Below are 5,666 nucleotides of genomic sequence, written 5' to 3' on the forward strand. Positions count from 1 at the left end.
CACATTGCATTTTGCAGTAGCTGGTGATGCAAATCCAGTGTATGGATGTCCTGGGCTGCCCTGACAAAGGGAGACCTGATCACAGTGTGGGTAGGAGACACAAAAGACCTGGCGACTGGGTTTTGTGAGAACCAACAATGTGGGGCCTGTTATAAAGAGTGCTTTCCCACCTATCCTTTGGCCACCGCTGGTTAGTGCTGCAACTCCCTAATCATCCAGTTCACTGAGGCTGGTAAGCAAGCAGATTGGAACACTGGAAATACATGGGGACTGTGGTTGTATTTGTAGGGGGCTGACCCTTTCTTCACCTTTACCATAAAGCGTACCCTCACGCCAGTCATAAATGCAGTGAGAGAACCAACCCTGTGCTTAGCCTGCAAATAATGCCAGGTCCTACCAAGCTAGCCCCAACTGTAACCAGACACCTGGCCTTGTCTAGAGGGCCTTGCCCTAGCAGACCCATAGAGCAGGCCTCTTCTCTGCCGATGGAAACCTTGGACAGGAATCCCCTGTACACCCTCCTTCAGAAATCCTTCCTGCTCCTGAATACATTCATGCCTGACCTAACCATTTCATGTTGGCTCTGTTATGATGCTCGGCTCCGTTTTTACTAGGGGGCTGCAATGGAGGGGGATTATAAGATAACTACTAACCCCTAGGAGTGCTGATGGCAAACTTACCCTCCAGTAGGTACAGGGCCAAGACCTTTGTGTAGGAACAGTCACAGCTAAGTACCAGGTTCATTGCAACAACACCAAACCTCTTCCTGACCAGACTGGTTACCTGTGAACCCTCAATGACACTTGGTGGGCATGCTCTACAGGGCTGACCCCCTGTACACATGTTCAGGTCCTTAACAAAACCCAATGTTTCTGTATATTGGTCTGGCTTATGCCACAGTTGATATACCACTCTGAGGAAGAATTAGACAACCTTATTGGACCAGTCAGCCCCTGAAGATTAAAAAGGGAGCTGATAAAAGCCCTTACTCTAAATATATTGTTGGGAGCCAGTTTAGCTGGGTTTGGGGACAGGAGCTGATGCTTTAATCACTCAACAGTGGCACTACTCAAGCCTACAAGAGTTCATAGATGAAGACATAGAAAAACTATAATTCCAGATCTCTCACCTCCAGGAATCTCTAGCCTCCTTAGCAGAAGTTTTTCTGCAGAACAGGAGGGGGTTAGCATAGGGAAAAAGGGCTGGTTAGAGAAACCCACCCTGACTCTGGAGCCCAGAATTAGGGAAGGATGGCTCTGACTTGTGAAATCAACCAATCACAGAGCAGGACAGCAGAATCCTGGCCCTAGGGCTCAGGATCAGGGAAAGAAACACAGCCTGTGTTTTGGACCTGGGCCAGAGAAATGAACCAAGGAAACATGCCCTGACTCTGAGACTAGTACCAAAGAAACACTCTTGGCCCCCAGAATCAGAGTCAGTGAATGAAATGTGCCCTGGCCTTAGAGGTAGTGACAGAAAGGTAAGTAAGGCCAGTGAGAGAAACACAGTTCAGCTCAGATCAGAGCCATCTCTGCCCCTGTCCAACTGACTTGCGAAATCAACCAATCACAGAGCAGAACAGTAGAATCCTGGTCCTAGGGCCCAGGACCAGGGAAAGAAACACAGCCTGTGTTTGGGACCTGAGCCAGAGAAATGAACAGTTTATCCCCAAACCCAGAACCCAGGAAATATGCCCTAACTCTGAGACTAGTACCAAAATACCACTCTTAGCCCCTAGAATCAGAGTCAGTGAAAGAAATGTGCCCTGGCCTTAGAGGTAGCCTCAAAAAAAACAAGAAAGGCCAGTGAAAGAAACACAGTTTGGCCCTGAAATCAGGGCCATCTCTGCCCCTTGCTCACAAAACTGGCCATTCCCTAGGCAGAAAATAAACTAACAAATCACAGTTGACTCCACCCCCAGACATCCTATATAAACCGCCCTGCCCTGTCAGTTGTGAGCTGTTCTCTCCACCCTGGAAGAGGCAGCTACTCTCCTGGACTCCTTCTTCCCAAATAAAACTCTTTCTCAAAAGAGTATTGGGTGAAGACCTTCACTTACAGCTGAACAGAAGAACCTTGCTGGGACGTCCCACAGTGGACTGAGCAAGGGGGAGCTAAACAGAAGAACCTTGCTGGGATGTCCCATAGTGGACTGAGAAAGGGGGAGCTGAACAGAAGAACCTTGCTGGGACATCCCATAGTGGACTGAGCAAGGGGGAACTGAACAGAAGAACCTTGCTGGGACGACCCATAGTGGACTGAGCGAGAAAAAGCTGGTAACACTGAGCCAGAGATTGTAGCTCTCCAGGAGAGGAGCAGGATTGCTGTGTCCTGCGGGGAAACCATCCCCCATCATACCATCATACCAGGTATATCCTGACCTTTCCGAAATACCCTGACTTTCCCGAAGAGTCAGGATACCCTTCTTTGCTGAAGCAGTTCCAGACCTGACTCTCCTGAGAAGTCAGAAAACCTTCCTTTCCAAGGTTGGGCTGTTTCTTTACAGTCTTAGCCATCAGAGCTATGCTAAACAGCTCCAGGTGTCTGGGACACCTTCAGGGCAGAGCTCTTGTTCTAAGTAGTTCTGAGGTGTCTGGGATACCTCGCCCTCTAGGGCTGAACTGTCTTCAGTTCAGCCATCACAGTTGTGCTAAACAGCTTCAGGTGTCCGGGACACCTTCAGGGCAGAGCTCTTGTCCTAAGTAGCTCTGAGGTGTCTGGGATACCTCGCCCTCTAGGGCTGAACTGTCTCCAGTTCAGCCATCACAGCTGTGCTAAACAGCTTTAGAGCTCTTGATCTGAGCAGCTCTGAGGTGTCCTGGATACCTCGCCCTCTAGGGCTGGACTGTCTCCTCGCAGTTTCAGCTATCAATTTACTAACATTTTGGTGCCAAAACCCAGGACACCAAGCCCAGAGCTTTTGCAGTTTACTAACATTTTAGTGCCAAAACCCAGGACACCAAACCCAGAGCTTTTGCAGTTTACTTACAGTTAGATTTAATATTCCTGAAAGAAAAGGGATAACGTGTTGCACTGGGTGAAGAATGTTGTTTCTATGTGGACCAATTGGGAGTGATAAAAGACTCAGTGACCAAGGTTTGAGAAGGCTTAGCAAAGAGAAAAAGAGAACAAGAAGCTAACCAGGGATGGTTTGAGACCTGGTATTCTAATTTCTCCTGGTTCACTACTTTGATTTCTAGCCTCCTTAGGTCCCTTATAATTTTGGTACTGTTATTGACATTCAGGTCTTGTATCTTGAATAAGTTGGTACAGATCATGAAGCAGAGGTTGGGGATGATGCAAATCATGGTACAATGTGGCTATACACCTGTTAGCATTACTGAGCCCTATACAACATCAGAAGAGATAGAACAAGAGTCTTAGGAGTCACATTAGGCCCATGATTGAGCCGCTGTAGAATCATAAGGGGGAAATATGAGACTAAAGCTCCTCCATTTTAAAAATAAATTCTCCAATTTGTGAGCCAATGATAAATGGTGACAAACAACCACCCCCCTAGCAGTAAGATGAAGATAAGGTTTCTGGAAAGTCCCTAAAAAGTGAGCCAATCAGAAATGCACCTGTATGGAAATCCCCTGCCATTTTTTGACAGTTGTCTTTTAATAGGAAAAAAAAAACTACACGTGCAACAGTATTAACACACATTTCTTCCTATCTAGACAGCTCTGAGTTTCAGTTCTTTGCCTTGGGAGGTGGCCTGTATACACCTACAACCACAGCATGGTCCCATTCACAGGGTTCTAACATCAACTGCTCCTGGGGCTTCATGTTCTCTTGCTGCATCTTCTTCACTTCGGATGCAAACACAGCTTCTGCTGAGGCCATGGAATCAATGCAGTTGGCCTTAATGGAAATCATAAAATGTCCTCCATTCCGCAGGAAGGTGTGGGCATTCAGGGCCACAATCCGGGTTTGGTCTGGCTGCACTACATCAGCAAAGATCACATCCACCATTGTGATAAGCATGCAGTATTTGTGTGGATGCTCAGCATCTTCAATCACAGGAATAATGTTGATCCCTTTCTTGGCCAAGTTGATGAGGTCACGGCCAGAATGGTAGGAGAACTCAACTACATAGACCAGACCATCCGGGCCAAAAATATCAGAGACATGAGAGACGGTGGTGCCTGAGGCTGCCCCAAGGTAGAGCACCTTGGCCCCTGGCTTGATGTGGATCTGGTCTACGTCCCCCAGGATTGCTGCTGCCAGCTTGGAACAGAAGGGGTTCCAGGCTCGGTACTCAATTTTGTCATCTCCCTATAAAATAGAGACTCTTCTCCCCATATGCGGATTCTCTGGGGACCAGATTCTTTGTGACAAGGGCATCGTCCTTTCTGCGACAGATAAAGATGCCTTCATGCCGATGCGGTTCCACCATGACATTCTTCCCTGACTGGTTGCCTCTTTTGCCTACCCGGCCACCACCTCGACCCCAGGCGCCCTCAGACTGGAAGCCTCCACCTTGTCCACTTCCTCCACCTCCTCATCCCTGGAAGACTCCACCTCCACATCGACCTCGATCTCAACCTCCATCAAAGCCTCCTCGTCCCCGCCAAAGCCTCCTCATCCACCTTGTCCTCCTCCTCTACTGCCTCTGTCACCAAAGCCTCCTCTGCCACCAAAGCCACCCCCATGGGGGCTGAAACCTGGCATCATCATTGCATTTGGTCACGTGGCTCTGGCAATCTGCAATGTCCCTTGTTCCACGAGTGTCAGGCTTTTTCTCCCCTGCCATTTTAAATTTGTGGTTTTTGCCTTTAAAAGCTGTGCTCAATTCAGGCTGAGGATGTCCTCCAGCATCCACTATGTTGGGTGTGCTTGATGAGGTCCCCTCCTAGTTTTGGATTTGCTCCTCATTAAAACCTTGCTTTTGCATTCTGGTACACTCATCTTTGGTGGTCTCTCTGCTGGTTACAATCTGGGCACAACACTGTGACCTTTTTATACAGTTCCTCATAATGTAGTGACCCACTTATCTATAAAATTATTTTCACTGCTACCTGATTAACTATATTGTTGGTCCTCTTACAAATTGTAATACAAATATCTTTGCTTTCTGATGGTCTTAGGCCAGTCCTGTAATAGGGTCATTTAATCTCCTAAAGGGAGCCATGACACCCAAGGTTGAGAAACACTGCTCTAAACTGATATAAATCAATCAATCAATCAATCAATCAATAAATCAATCAATAAATCAATCAATAAATAATAGCAGTTAAGAAAAAGAAAATGAAATTCTTAAACCAGGAAACATTAAAAAATAGAAAAAAATATCAGGAATACATTTGAAGAAAATGAATTTTTAAAATAATATCAATAATTGACATTTTAAATGGTAAAAATAATTGGAAGAACATTTAGCTGTACTGACTTTGAAGCTCAGTAGATACTTCCAAGTAATGCCATTAATATGAGACTGTATGACTATGTCCAATGTAAAATGTTAGCCAGTGAGTACTGTAAGGTGGCACATGGAGTTACAGTCAATGGCCTGTGTCTGAAACCGGTCAGCTTATTTAACTGTGTCAACTATGATTGCAAATATTTGCACAGCAGAGTTCTTGAATTGTAAAGTGAATACATAATTGTTCAAGATATCCTTAAACTGTACACCTGCCAATTCTGTCTGTCTTCATTCACATGGA

General features: G+C 46.2%; 1 pseudogene; it reads right to left on the minus strand.

Moving 5' to 3' along the window:
* Positions 1–3,693: 3,693 nt before the first annotated feature.
* LOC131901000 (rRNA 2'-O-methyltransferase fibrillarin-like) lies at positions 3,694–4,677 on the minus strand (annotated as a pseudogene).
* Between the last annotated feature and the right edge of the window lie 989 nt (positions 4,678–5,666).

The sequence above is a fragment of the Peromyscus eremicus genome, unplaced genomic scaffold, assembly GCF_949786415.1.
Source record: "Peromyscus eremicus unplaced genomic scaffold, PerEre_H2_v1 PerEre#2#chrX_unloc_1, whole genome shotgun sequence".
Taxonomy (NCBI): domain Eukaryota; kingdom Metazoa; phylum Chordata; class Mammalia; order Rodentia; family Cricetidae; genus Peromyscus; species Peromyscus eremicus.